Below are 16,229 nucleotides of genomic sequence, written 5' to 3' on the forward strand. Positions count from 1 at the left end.
TCCCAATAGTTGTGTGGAGGACAACTTATCCCCTGAGGTATCTCAGGGATCTCTTGATTTGCAGCCACATGTTATACCACTGAGCTATGACGGCTTATATTTTCCATCTCCCAAGACTCAGAGGTGGAAGCTTTTGTCTTCCCTTTGAGGTTTCTCTGGCCTTGGGTGCCATTAATGGTAATGGAAAAGCAAAAAAAGCTATGCTTTTACCACACCAAACTTAAAATATTGCTCGCCCTCGAGCAAGAAAAGAAAGAAGAGAAGAAGAAGAAGAAGATAATGGAGGTGAGTGAGGGGAGATGGATTCGGCGATATGGGTGGGAGTGGGTGGGAAAGAGAAGTTGGGGTGTATGGGGAAGAATGGGTAGAAGCAGGTGGTGAATCAAAAACAGAAGGGATGACCATGAATGGAGTGAGAGAGGGCGAGGTAGGTGGGGATCCTGTGAGGTCCACAGATCCTGAGGTGTCAAGGAATTCCATCCCTGCACCAAATAGGCATGTAAATTGCCTCCATGCATCATTCTGGCGTTCAAACGCCCATTGGTGCATGTTCTGGGCGTTAAACGCCCATGTAATGCATGTTTCTGGCGTTGAACGCCAGTTTCAAGCTTGTTTCTGGCGTTCAGCGCCAGATTTCCCTCTGTGTGCACATCCTGGCGTTAAACGCCAGGATGTAGCTTGTTTTGGGCGTTCAGCGCCAGAAAGATGCTCTGTTCTGGCGTTGAACGCCAGCCAGATGCATCTTCTGGGCGTTGAACGCCAGCCCGTGCGTCCTCCAAGGTGAAAAATTTTTTTCTTCTGTTTTTGACTCTGTTTTTAATTTTTTTTGATTTTTTCGTGACTCCTCATGATCATGTACCTAATTCAACACAAAAATAACACCAAAACAAAATAAAATAAAATTAGATAAATAAAATTGGGTTGCCTCCCAACAAGCGCTTCTTTAATGTCAATAGCTTGACAGTGGCTCTCATGGAGCCACAAGATGATCAGATCAATTTAGTGTGTTGTCTCCACACCAAACTTAGAGTTTGGATATGGAATTTGAACACCAAACTTAGAGTTTGGTTGTGGCCTCACAACACCAAACTTAGAGTTTGACTGTGTGGGCTCTTCTTGACCTTGAACTGAGAGAAGCTCTTCATGCTTACTCTCTTTTGTCACAGAGGGATGACCATGTGCTTGAAACACAAGGTATTCCCCATTCAATTGAAGGACTAACTCTCCTCTGTTGACATCTATCACAGCTTCTGCTGTGGCTAGGAAAGGTCTTCCTAGGATGATGCATTCATCATCTTCCTTCCTAGTATCTAGGATTATGAAATCAGCAGGGATGTAAAGGCCTTCAACCTTTACTAAAACGTCCTCTACCATTCCATAAGCTTGTCTCAAAGACTTATCTGCCAATTGTAATGAGAACAAGGCAGGTTGTACCTTAATGATCCCCAGCTTCTCCATTATAGAGAGTGGCATAAGGTTTATCCTTGACCCAAGATCACATAGAGCTTTCTCAAAGCTCATGGTGCCAATGGTGCAAGGTATTAAGAACTTGCCAGGATGTTGTTTCTTTTGAGGTAGAGTTTCCTGAATCCAAGTATCTAAATCACTAATGAGCAAGGGAGGTTCACTTTCCCAAGTCTCATTACCAAATAGCTTGGCATTCAGCTTCATGATAGCTCCTAGATATTGAGCAACTTGCTCACCAGTCACATCTTCATCCTCTTCAGAGGATGAATATTCTTCAGAGCTCATGAATGGCAGAAGGAGATTTAATGGAATCTCTATGGTCTCTAAATGAGCCTCAGATTCCTCAGGATCCTTAATAGGAAACTCCTTCTTGCTTGAGGAACGTCCCAGGAGGTCTTTCTCACTAGGATTTTCGTCCTCCTCCTCCTTAGTGCATTCGGCCACTTTGATCAAATCAATGGCCTTGCATTCTCCTTTTGGATTCTCTTCTGTATTACTTGGGAGAATGCTGGGAGGAGTTTCAATAACTTTCTTACTCAGCTGGCCTACTTGTGCCTCCAAATTTCTAATGGAGGATCTTGTTTCATTCATGAAACTGAAAGTGGCTTTTGACAGATCAGAGACTATATTAGCTAAATTAGAATTATTTTGTTCAGAGTTCTCTGTCTGTTGCTGAGAAGATGATGGATATGGCTTGCTATTGCCTAGCCTATTGCGTCCACCATTGTTAAAGCCTTGTTGAGGCTTTTGTTGATCCTTCCAGGAGAAATTTGGATGATTTCTCCATGATGGGTTATAGGTGTTTCCATAGGGTTCACCCAGATAATTAACCTCTGCCATGGCAGGGTTTTCAGGATCATAAGCTTCTTCAGAAGCAGCCTCTCTAGTACTGTTGGATGCATTTTGCAATCCATTCAGATTTTGAGAGATTATGTTGACCTGTTGGGTCAACATTTTGTTCTGAGCCAATATGGCATTCAGAGCATCAATTTCAAGAACTCCTTTCTTCTGAGGGACCCCATTATTCACAGAATTCCTCTCAGAAGTATACATGAACTGGTTGTTAGCAACCATGTCAATGAGTTCTTGAGCCTCTTCAGGCGTTTTCTTTAGGTGAATAGATCCACCTGCAGAATGGTCCAAGGACATTTTCGAAAATTCAGAGAGACCATAATAGAATATATCTAATAGGGTCCATTCTGAAAACATGTCAGATGGACATCTTTTGGTCAGCTGCTTGTATCTTTCCCAAGCTTCATAGAGGGATTCACCATCTTTTTGTTTGAAGGTTTGAACATCCACTCTCAGCTTGCTCAGCTTTTGAGGAGGAAAGAATTTATCCAAGAAGGCAGTAACCAGCTTATCCCAGGAGTCCAGGCTATCCTTAGGTTGTGAATCCAACCATATTCTAGCTCTGTCTCTTACAGCAAAAGGGAAAAGCATGAGTCTGTAGACTTCAGGATCAACTCCATTCGTCTTTACAGTCTCACAGATCTGCAAGAACTCAGTTAAGAACTGATAAGGATCTTCAAATGGAAGTCCATAAAACTTGCAGTTTTGTTGCATTAAAGCAACTAGTTGAGGCTTAAGCTCAAAAGTTATTGGCTCCAATGGCAGGAATGGAGATGCTTCTTCCATCAAACTTGGACGTTGGCTTTGTGAAGTCACCAAGCATTCTCCTTGCATTATTATTATTATTTTCGGCCATCTCCTTCTCTTGTTCGAAAATTCTTGAAAGGTTGTTTCTGGATTGTTGTAATTTAGCTTCTCTTAATTTTCTCTTCAGAGTCCTTTCAGGTTCTGGATCAGCTTCAACAAGAGTGCCTTTATCCTTGTTCCTGCTCATAAGAAAGAGAAGAAAACAAGAAAAGAAAAAGGAATCCTCTATGTCACTGTATAGAGATTCCCTTATGTTAGAAGAAGAAGAAAGAGGTAGAAGAATGAAGAAGGATGAAGAAGAATTCGAAAATAATTTTTAAAAAGGGGTTAGTGAATTTCGAAAATAGAGATAAAATATAATTAAAATTAAAATTTAAAACAAAAAAGAATTTTTGAAAAAGAGAGGGAGAATTTTCGAAAATTAGAGAGGGATAGGTAGTTAGGTGGTTTTGAAAAAGATAAGAAACAAACAAAAAGTTAGTTAGTTGATTGAAAAAGATTTGAAATCAAATTTTGAAAAAGATAAGGAGATAAGAAGTTAGATAAGATATTTTGAAATCAAATTTTGAAAAAGATAAGATTTTTGAAAAAGATAAGATAAAAGATAAAATAAAAGTTTTAAGAAAAAGATATTTTGAAAAAGATTTAATTTTTAAAATTGACTTAACTAACAAGAACTACAAGATAAGATTCTAGAACTTAAAGATTGAACCTTTCTTAACAAGAAAGTAACAAACTTCAAATTTTTGAACCAATCACATTAATTGTTAGCTAATTTTCGAAAATTTGATATAAAGATAAGAAAAAGATTTTTGAAAATATTTTGAAAAATAATTTTGAAATTTTCGAAAATTATATAAAAAAAATGAAAAAGATATGATTTTTGAAAAAGATTTTGAAAAGATAAGATTTTTAAAATTGAAATTTTGACTTGACTTGTAAGAAACAACTAATTTTAAAAATTTTTGACCAAGTCAACCCAAAATTTCGAAAATTTGGAGGAAAATAAGGAAAAGATATATTTTTTTTTATTTTTGAATTTTTAAAGAAAAACACAAAAATGACCCAAAACATGAAAATTTTGGATCAAGACACAAGATGCATGCAAGAATGCTATGAATGTCAAGATGAACACCAAGAACACTTTGAAGATCATGATTAACATCAAGAACATAATTTTGAAAAATTTTTGATGCAAAGAAAACATGCAAGACACCAAACTTAGAAATCTTTAATGCATGAAAAATATGAATGCAAAAATGCATATGAGAAACAAGAAAAGACACAAAACAAGAAATCATCAAGATCAAACAAGAAGACTTGTCAAGAACAACTTGAAGATCATGAAGAACACTATGAATGCATGGGATTTTCGAAAAAATGCAAGAAAATTTTTAAAAGCATGCAATTGACACCAAACTTAAAAATTAACACAAGACTCAAACAAGAAACACAAAATATTTTTGATTTTTATGATTTTCTAAATTTTTTTGTATTTTTATTATATTTTTTTTTCGAAAAACATTTTTGTAAAAACGAAAAATAAAAGAAAAAATTTTGAAAAAGATTTTTGAAAAGAAAATTACCTAATCTGAGCAACAAGATGAACCGTCAGTTGTTCATACTCGAACAATCCCCGGCAACGGCGCCAAAAACTTGGTGGACGAAATTGTGATTCCTATTTTCTTGTAATTGGATTTTAGAAATTGGCACTAGTGGACACAACTCCGTTCAACTAACCAGCAAGTGTACTGGGTCGTCCAAGTAATAAACCTTACGTGAGTAAGGGTCGAATCCACAGAGATTGTTGGTATGAAGCAAGCTATGGTCACCTTGCAAATCTCAGTTAGGCAGAAAAAAAGGGGGAATTGTAATTATTGGAATAATTAATAAAAAGAAATAATAAAAGGATAGAAGACTTATGCAGATTCATTGGTGGGAATTTCAGATAAGCGGATGGAGATGCTGTAGAGCTCTTGGACGCCTGCTCTTCTACTGCTTCTACTCAGTCCTTCTTACTCCCTTCCATGGCAAGCTTTGTATAGGGGTTCACCATCAACTGTGGCTACTTTCATTCCTCACGGGGAAATATCCTGATGGCTACATCCCATCCTCGCAGTGAAAACTATGCTAACGCACTCTGTCACAGTACGGCTAATCACCGGTTGGTTCCCGCTCCTACTGGAATAGAATCCCTCTTTTGCGTCTGTCACTAACGCCCAGCAGGTTAAAGTTTGAAGCACGTCACGGTCATTCATTACCGGAATCCTACTCGGAACACCACAGACAAGGTTGGACTTTCCGGATTCCCAGGATCCTACTCGGAATACCACAGACAAGGTGAGACTTTCCGGATCCTCATAAATGCTGCCATCTATCTAGCTTATACCACGAAGATTCTGTTGGGGAATCTAAGAGATACGCATTCAAGCTCTGTTGCATGTAGAACGGAAGTGGTTGTCAATCACGCGCGTTCATAAGTGAGAATGATGATGAGGGTAATTTGACTCATAGCATTCATCATGTTCTTGGGTACGAATGAATATCTTGGAATAAGAATAAGAGAGATTTGAATAAAAGAAGATAGAATTTCATTAATACTTGAGGTACAGTAGAGCTCCACACCCTTAATCTATGGTGTGCAGAAACTCCACCGTTGAAAATATATAAGCAAAGAGTTCAGGCATGGCCGAATGGCCAGCCCTCTCTAACGTGATCAATGATCCCCTAAGATGAAGAATAAAACAAAACTGAGATCAAAGATGTCTAATACAATAGATAAATGTCCTATATATACTAGACTAGCTACTAGGGTTTACATGAGTAAGTAATTGATGCATAAATCCACTTCCGGGGCCCACTTGGTGTATGCTTGGGCTGAGCTTGATCATTCCACGAGCTAAGGCATTTCTTGGCGTTAAACTTTGAGTTATGACGTGTTTTGGGCGTTTAACTCCGGATCATGACGTTTTTCTGGCGTTTAACTCCAGACAGCAGCGTGTACTTGGCGTTTAACGCCAAGTTACGTCGTCATTCTTCGAATAAAGTATGAACTATTATATATTGCTGGAAAGCCCTGGATGTCTACTTTCCAACGCCGTTGAGAGCGCGCCAATTAGAGTTCTGTAGCTCCAGAAAATTCATTTCGAGTGCAGGGAGGTCAGATTCCAACAGCATCAGCAGTCCTTTTGTCAGCCTTCTTCAGAGTTTTGCTCAAATCCCTCAATTTCAGTCAGAATTTACCTGAAATCACAGAAAAACACACAAACTCATAGTAAAGTCCAGAAATGTGAATTTAACATAAAAACTAATGAAAACATCCCTAAAAGTAGCTTAAACTTACTAAAAACTATATAAAAACAATGCCAAAAAGCGTATAAATTATCCGCTCATCAGAAACCTCTAGAAAGAGGAAAGGGGAAGCAAAAGCTTCCACCTCCCTAGGAGAATTGAGTTCCAACATGGGACAACTAAGGGTGGAGCATCAAGAATATTCTATCCTCCTCCATGAAATTAGAGAAAATCAAAGAATCATGAGAGAGAAGCAACAAAGGCAAGGAAGAGACATTAAGGAGCTCAAGCACTCCATAAGATCTTCAAGAGGAAGAACAAGCCGCCATCACTAAGGTGGACCCGTTCTTTAATCTCCTTGTTCTTTATTTTCCTGTTTTTTGAATTTTAACGCTTATGTTTATCCATGATTGTGTCTTATGATCATTAGTGTCTTAGTGTCTATGCCTTAAAGTTATGAATGTCCTATGAATCCATCACCTTTCTTAAATGAAAACTATTTTTATTACAAAAGAACAAGAAGTACATGATTTTGAATTCATCCTTAAAACTAGCTTAATTATTTTGATGTGGTGACAATACTTTTTGTTTTCTGAATGTATGCTTGAACAGTGCATATGTCTTTTGAATTTGTTATTCATGAATGGTAAAATTGTTGGCTCTTGAAAGAATGATGAAAAAGGAGACATGTTACTGAGGATCTGAAAAATCAAAAAAATGATTCTTGAAGCAAGAAAAAGCAGTGAATACAAAGAAAAAAAAAGAGAGTATATGCAAAAAAAGAGAGAAAAGAAAAAAAAATAAAAAATAAATAATAATAATGAAGTTGTGATCCAAGGCAAAAAGAGTGTGCTTAAGAACCCTGGACACCTCTAATTGGGGACTCTAGCAAAGTTGAGTCACAATCTGAAAAGGTTCACCCAGTTATGTGTCTGTGGCATGGATGTATCCGGTGGTAATACTGGAAAACAGAGTGCTTTGGGCCACGGCCAAGACTCATAAAGTAGCTGTATTCAAGAATCAACATACTTAACTAGGAGAATCAATAACACTATCTGAATTCTGAATTCCTATAGAAGCCAATCATTCTGAACTTCAAGGGATAAAGCGAGATGCCAAAACTGTTCAGAGGCAAAAAGCTACTAGTCCCGCTCATCTAATTGGAGCTAAGTTTCATGGATAGTTCGGAGTTTATAGTATATTCTCTTCTTTTTATCCTATTTGATTTTCAGTTGCTTGAGGACAAGCAACAATTTAAGTTTGGTGTTGTGATGAGCGGATAATTTATACGCTTTTTGGAATTGTTTTTAGTATGTTTTTAGTATGTTTTAGTTACTTTTTAGTATATTTTTATTAGTTTTTAGTTAAAATTTACTTTTCTGGACTTTACTATGAGTTTGTGTGCTTTTCTGTGATTTCAGGTATTTTCTGGCTGAAATTGAGGGACCTGAGCAAAAATCTGATTTAGAGGCTGAAAAGGACTGCAGATGCTGTTGGATTCTGACCTCCCTGCACTCGAAGTGAATTTTCTAGAGCTACAGATACCCAATTGGCGCGCTCTCAACGGCGTTGGAAAGTAGACATCCTGGGCTATCCAGCAATATATAATAGTCCATACTTTGCTCAAGATTTGATGGCCCAAACTGGCGTTCCAAATCAGATCAAAACTGCCCGGTGTTAAACGCCGGAACTGGCACAAGAATGGGAGTTAAACGCCCAAACTGGCACAAAAGCTGGCGTTTAACTCCAAGAAAAGTCTCTACACGAAACTGCTTCAATGCTCAGCCCAAGCACACACCAAGTGGGCCCAGAAGTGGATTTTTATGTAATTTACTCATCTTTGTAAACCCTAGGCTACTAGTTCTCTACAAATAGGACCTTTTACTATTGTATTTTCATCTTGGTTCTTCTGGTTCCTTCTCTGGGGCCGAAGCCAATGATCACTATTATCACTTATGTATTTTCAACGGTGGAGTTTCTACACACCATAGATTAAGGTGTGGAGCTCTGCTGTACCTCGAGTATTAATGCAATTACTATTGTTCTTCTATTCAATTCAGCTTGTTCTTATTCCAAGATATTCATTTGCACTCAAGAACTTGATGAATGTGATGATTATGTGAGGCTCATCATCATTCTCAACTATGAACGCGTGTGATGAGCGGATATTTTATATGCTTTTTGGGGGTAATTTCATGTAGATTTTAGTATGTTTTAATTAGTTTTTAGTAGAATATTATTAGTTTTTAGGCAAAAATCATATTTCTGGACTTTACTATGAGTGTGTGTATTTTTCTGTGATTTCAGGTATTTTCTGGCTGAAATTGAGGGAGCTGAGCAAAAATCTGACTTAGGCTGAAAAAGGACTGCTGATGCTGTTGGATCCTGACCTCCTTGCACTCGAAATGGATTTTCTGGAGCTACAGGAGTCCAATTGGCGCGCTCTTAACGGCGTTGGAAAGTAGACATCCAGGGCTTTCCAGCAATATATAATAGTCCATACTTTGCGCGAAGATAGACGACGTAACTTGGCGTTGAACGCCAAGTTCATGCTGCTGTCTGGAGTTAAACGCCAGAAAAACGTCATGATCCGGAGTTGAACGCCCAAAACACGTCATAACCTGGAGTTTAACGCCAAGAAAGGGCCCTACTCGTGGATAGCTTTAGTCTCAGCCCCAGCACACACCAAGTGGGCCCCAGAAGTGGATTTCTGCACCAATTATCTTAGTTTATTCATTTTCTGTAACCCTAGGTTACTAGTTTACTATTTAAACAACTTTTAGAGACTTATCTTGTACCTCATGACATTTTCAGATCTGAATTACATCCTTTGTGATGGCATGAGTCTCTAAACTCCATTGTTGGGGGTGAGGAGCTCTGCAGCGTCTCGATGAATTAATGCAATTGTTTCTATTTCACTCAAACGTGTGTATGGTCCGATCTAAGATGTTTATTCGCGCTTAATTGTGAAAGAGGTGATGATTCGTGACACTCATCATCTCTCTCAATCTATGAACGTGTGTCTGACAAACACCTCCGTTCTACATCAGACTGAATGAACTTCTCTTAGATTCCCCAACAGAATCTTCGCGGTATAAGCCGTATTGATGGCGGCATTCATGAGAATCCGGAAAGTCTAAACCTTGTCTGTGGTATTCCGAGTAGGATTCTGGGATTGAATGACTGTGACGAGCTTCAAACTCCTGAAGGCTGGGCGTTAGTGACAGACGCAAAAGAATCAATGGATTCTATTCCAACCAGATTGAGAACCGACAGATGATTAGCCGTGCTGTGACAGAGCATAGGAACGTTTTCACTGAGAGGATGGGAAGTAGCCACTGACAATGGTGACGCCCTACATGCAGCTTGCCATAGACGTGCTTTACAAACAATTGAGTTAAATATTACATTGCAGGAATACAGAGGACAAAGCATCTCCAAAACTCCAACATATTCCCCATTACTGCACAACAAGTAACGCTATTATTCTCTATTATTTTAACTTACAATTTTAAATACTTTGACTTCTTACAATTAAATCCAAATCACCTTATTGACCTCCTGACTAAGATCAATAAAATAAACATTGATTGCTTCATACCAATAATCTCCGTGGGATCGACCCTTACTCACGTAAGGTATTACTTGGACGACCCAGTGCACTTGCTGGTCAGTTGTGCGAATCACAATTTCGTGCACCAAGTTTTTGGTGCCGTTGCCGGGGATTATTGAGTTTGAACAATTGAAGGCTTATTTTATTTCTTAGATTAGGAATAGTTCCTTTTTGTTGTTATAGAGTCATCAAATTCTGATAGGATAGTTTATTTTCAAAAATTTCTTTTCAAAAATTATTTTTCTTAATTAATTGTTAATTTTTTTTGTGAGTTTAGTGTCTTATTCTAAGTTTGGTGTTAATTGCATATTTGATATTTTTCTTTAAATTTTCGAACTTGTGTTCTTTGTTCTTCATTGATCTTCAAGTTGTTCTTGGTTATTTTTCTTGTTTGATCTTGAGTTTTTCTTGTTTTGTGTCTTTTCTTGTTTTTCTTGTGCTTTTTCAAAACATTAACTTTCAAAAATTATACTTTTATCCACAAAAATAATACATCTTTAAAATACATTACATTTTTAACTCAGTTGGTTATAGCGTTGGCTTATGTTCTTGGCAATTGGGCACCAGTTCTTTTGAAAATCTTTTTCAAAAATAATTTTTCTTGATTTAATCTGTGCCAAACTTTAAGTTTGATGTTTTCTTGTTAATTTTGATATAATTTTCGAAAATTTGTCTTGGTTTTCTAAAAATTTTAAGTTTGGTGTTCTCTCTTTTGTTCTTGGTGTTCTTGTGAATCTTCAAGGTGTTCTTGAGTCTTTCTTGTGCTCTGACCTTAAAATTCTTAAGTTTGGTGTTCCTTGGTGTTTTCCCTCCAAAAATTTTCGAAAATAAGGAGCATTGGATCTAAAAATTTTAAGTCTTGTGTCTTTTGTGTGTTTTTCTCTTTCATCATAAAATTCAAAATTCAAAAAAAATATATCTTTTCTAACTAATTTTAAACTTTATTTTCGAAAATTTTCTATAAAAATTCAGATTTCAATTTCAAAATATTTTCAATTTCTTCTTTTTGTTTCGTTTTTATTTTATTTTTTTTTTAAATAAAAAAAATATTTTTATATATTTTGTTTTTACTTATTCCATTTTTTTTAAATCAACATATAAATTATCTCTTGTAATCCAATATGGAAGCAAGCAGGAATGAACAGTCCAAGAGGACTCTGGGGTCATATGCTAACCCCACTACTGCTTCATATGGGAGTAGTATCTGCATACCCTCCATTGGAGTTAGTAGCTTTGAGCTGAATCCTCAGCTCATTATCATGGTGCAGCAAAACTGCCAGTATTCTGGTCTTCCACATGAAGAACCTACAGAATTTCTGGCACAATTTCTGCAAATTGCTGATACAGTACATGATAAGGAAGTAGATCAGGATGTCTATAGATTATTACTGTTTCCATTTGCTGTAAAAGATCAAGCTAAGAGGTGGTTAAATAACCAGCCTAAGAACAGCATAAAAACATGGAAACATCTGTCAGAAAAATTCCCGAATCACTATTTCCCTCCAAAACGGATGACACAGCTAAGGCTAAGCATCCAAGGCTTCAAACAAGGAGATAATGAATCCCTTTATGATGCCTGGGAGAGATACAGAGAGATGCTAAGAAAATGCCCCTCTGAAATGTTTTCAAAATGGGTGCAATTAGACATCTTCTATTATGGGCTTACAGAAAAAGCTCAGATTTCTCTAGACCACTCAGCTGGTGGATCTATACATATGAGAAAAACAATTGAAGAAGCTCAAGAGCTCATTGATACAGTTGCCAGAAATCAGCATCTGTACCTAAGCAGTGAATCTTCCATGAAAGAAGAAGCAAAAACAGTTACTGCAGAACTCAGTCCGGTGGATCAGGCTAATGAAATTAATCAACAATTGGACTTTCTAACTCAGCAGCTAGCCGAATTCAAGGAAATACTACAGGAAACAAGAATGGCTAACAGGAATATGGAAGTGCAATTAAAGCAGACAGAAAAGCAACTGTCAAAACAGATAGCAGAAGAATGCCAAGCAGTTCAATTAAGAAGTGGGAAAACATTAAATACCTCACTTCAAGACAGCAGGAAGCTAAGAAATGAACAGATGTCTACTCAAAATCCCTCTGAGGACAATCAGAGCCCAGAGAGGAATGATGCTGGCGCTGAACGCCCAGACCATGCTCATTCCTGGCGTTCAACGCCAGAAACAAGCATGAATCCGGCGTTGAACGCCCAAAGGGAACATGGTTCTGGCGTTCAAACGCCAGTAACTAACAAGAAAGTGGCGTCTAATGCCACTCCAGCTTCCACCCCTGGAATTCAAATGCCAGTGAGTGATCAGTCACATACAAGTGCTGATAACAACCCTTCTAAAAAGGCTTCTCAACCCACTTCTGTGGGTAATAAACCTGCAGCAACTAAGGTTGAGGAATACAAAGCCAAAATGCCTTATCCTCAAAAACTCCGCCAAGCGGAACAGGATAAGCAATTTGCCCGCTTTGCAGACTATCTCAGGACTCTTGAAATAAAGATTCCGTTTGCAGAAGCACTTGAGCAAATACCCTCTTATGCTAAGTTCATGAAAGAGATCTTAAGTCATAAGAAGGATTGGAGGGAGACTGAAAAAGTTTACCTCACTGAAGAATGCAGTGCAGTCATTCTGAAAAGCTTACCTGAGAAGCTTAAAGATCCTGGGAGCTTTATGATACCATGCACATTAGAGGGTACCTGTACCAAGCAAGCTTTATGTGATCTTGGGGCAAGTATCAACCTAATACCTGCATCTACTATCAGAAAGCTTGGTTTAACTGAAGAAATCAAACCAACCAGGATATGTCTTCAACTTGCTGATGGCTCCATTAAATACCCATCAGGAGTGATTGAAGATATGATTGTCAAGGTTGGGCCATTCGCCTTTCCTACTAACTTTGTGGTGCTGGAAATGGAGGAGCACAAGAGTGCAACTCTCATTCTAGGAAGACCTTTCCTAGCAACTGGCCGAACCCTCATTGATGTCCAAAAAGGGGAAGTAACCTTGAGAGTCAATGAGGAGGAGTTCAAGTTGAATGTTGTCAAAGCCATGCAACATCCAGACACCCCAAATGACTGCATGAGTGTTGATATTATTGACTCTCTGGTAAGAGAGGTCAATATGGCTGAGAGTCTCGAATCAGAGCTAGAGGACATCTTTAAAGATGTTCAGCCTGATTTGGAGGAATCAGAGAAGATAATAGAACCTCTGAAAATCCCTCAAGAAGAGGAAAAACCTCCAAAACCCGAACTCAAACCATTACCACCATCCCTGAAATATGCATTTCTGGGAGAAGGTGACACCTTTCCTGTAATTATAAGCTCTACCTTAGAGCCACAGGAAGAGGAAGCACTAATTCAAGTGCTAAGGACACACAAGACAGCTCTTGGGTGGTCCATCAGTGATCTTAAGGGCATTAGCCCAGCCAGATGCATGCACAAGATCTTACTGGAGGATGACGCCAAGCCAGTGGTTCAACCACAAAGGCGGCTGAATCCAGCTATGAAAGAAGTGGTGCAGAAAGAGGTCACTAAATTACTAGAGGCTGGGATTATTTATCCTATTTCTGACAGCCCCTGGGTGAGCCCTGTCCAAGTTGTCCCTAAGAAGGGTGGCATGACAGTGATTCATAATGAAAAAAATGAACTGGTTCCTACAAGAACAGTTACAGGGTGGCGTATGTGTATTGATTATAGAAGGCTCAATACAGCCACCAGAAAGGATCATTTTCCTTTACCATTCATAGACCAAATGCTAGAAAGACTAGCAGGTCATGAGTACTACTGCTTCCTGGATGGATATTCAGGTTATAATCAAATTGCAGTAGATCCCCAGGATCAGGAGAAAACGGCATTCACATGTCCATCTGGAGTATTTGCTTACAGAAGGATGCCATTTGGCCTGTGCAATGCACCTGCAACCTTTCAGAGGTGCATGCTCTCAATTTTCTCTGATATGGTGGAAAAATTCCTGGAAGTCTTCATGGATGACTTTTCAGTATTTGGAGACTCATTCAGCTCCTGCCTTAACCATTTAGCACTTGTTCTGAAAAGATGCCAAGAGACTAACCTGGTTTTAAACTGGGAAAAATGTCACTTTATGGTGACTGAAGGAATTGTCCTTGGGCACAAAATTTCAAACAAGGGAATAGAGGTGGACCAAGCTAAGGTAGAAGTAATTGAAAAATTACCACCACCTGCTAATGTTAAGGCAATCAGAAGCTTTCTGGGGCATGCAGGATTCTATAGGAGGTTTATAAAAGATTTTTCAAAAATCGCCAAACCTCTGAGCAACCTGCTAGCTGCTGACACGCCATTTATCTTTGATAAAGAGTGTCTGCAAGCATTTGAGACCCTGAAAGCTAAATTGGTTACAGCACCAATCATCTCTGCACCAGACTGGACATTACCATTTGAATTGATGTGTGATGCCAGTGACCATGCCATTGGTGCAGTGTTGGGACAGAGGCATGACAAGCTTCTGCACGTCATTTATTATGCCAGCCGTGTTCTAAATGATGCACAGAAGAATTACACAACCACAGAAAAAGAGCTACTTGCAGTGGTTTACGCCATTGATAAATTCAAATCCTATTTAGTAGGATCAAAAGTGATTGTGTACACTGATCATGCTGCTCTTAAATATCTACTCACAAAGCAGGATTCAAAACCCAGACTCATAAGATGGGTATTGCTTCTGCAAGAGTTTGATATAGAAATAAGAGACAGAAAAGGGACAGAGAATCAAGTAGCAGATCACCTGTCCCGAATAGAACCAGTAGAAGGGGCGTCCCTCCCTCTCACTGAAATCTCTAAAACTTTTTCGGATGAGCAACTCTTTGCCATCCAGGAAGTGCCATGGTTTGCAGACATTGCAAACTACAAAGCAGTGAGATTCATACCCAAAGAGTACAGTAGGGTGCAATCAAAGAAATTAATCACAGATGCAAAGTACTATCTTTGGGATGAACCATATCTCTTTAAGAGATGTGCAGACGGAGTAATCCGTAGATGTGTGCCTAAGGAAGAAGCGCAAAAGATTTTATGGCACTGCCATGGATCACAGTATGGAGGACATTTTGGAAGTGAGCGAACAGCCACAAGAGTCCTCCAAAGTGGCTTCTACTGGCCTACCCTCTATAAAGATTCCCGAGCATTTGTGCTTAATTGTGACAGTTGCCAAAGATCAGGCAACCTACCTCACAGTTATGCCATGCCTCAACAAGGGATATTGGAGATTGAGTTGTTTGATGTATGGGGCATTGACTTCATGGGACCTTTCCCACCATCATACTCAAACACTTATATTCTGGTGGCAGTGGATTATGTATCCAAATGGGTGGAGGCTATTGCAACACCCACTAATGACACTAAAACAGTGTTAAAATTCCTCCAGAAACACATCTTCAGCAGATTTGGTATCCCTAGAGTATTAATCAGTGATGGGGGCACTCATTTCTGCAATAAACAACTTTACTCTGCTCTGGTACGTTATGGAGTTAGCCACAGGGTAGCTACTCCATATCACCCACAAACTAATGGGCAAGCTGAAGTCTCAAATAGAGAACTTAAAAGAATCCTGGAACGGACTGTAATTAACCGTAGAAAGGATTGGGCAAGAAGCTTGGATGATGCTCTGTGGGCATACAGAACAGCATTCAAGACCCCCATAGGGACCTCTCCATACCAGCTTGTGTATGGAAAGGCATGTCACTTGCCAGTGGAACTGGAACACAAGGCCTACTGGGCAACCAGATTCCTGAACCTTGATGCCAAGTTAGCTGGAGAAAAACGATTGCTCCAGTTAAATGAGCTAGAGGAATTTAGACTCAATGCTTTCGAGAATGCAAAAATTTACAAGGAGAAAGCAAAAAGATGGCATGATAAGAAATTGTCATCCAGAGTCTTTGAGCCAGGGCAGAAAGTTCTGCTATTTAATTCTAGGCTCAAATTATTCCCTGGGAAATTAAAATCCCGGTGGAGAGGTCCATATGTAATTACAAGTGTATCACCATATGGATACGTAGAGCTTCAGGATAATGAATCTAACAAAAAGTTCATTGTTAATGGACAGAGAGTTAAACACTATCTTGAAGGCAATTTTGAGCAAGAATGCTCAAAACTGAGACTTGATTAAAAGCTCAGTAATAGTCCAGCTAATGACATTAAAGAAGCGCTTGCTGGGAGGCAACCCAG

The sequence above is a fragment of the Arachis hypogaea genome, chromosome 2, assembly GCF_003086295.3.
Source record: "Arachis hypogaea cultivar Tifrunner chromosome 2, arahy.Tifrunner.gnm2.J5K5, whole genome shotgun sequence".
In the NCBI taxonomy this organism is placed as follows: Eukaryota; Viridiplantae; Streptophyta; class Magnoliopsida; order Fabales; family Fabaceae; genus Arachis; species Arachis hypogaea.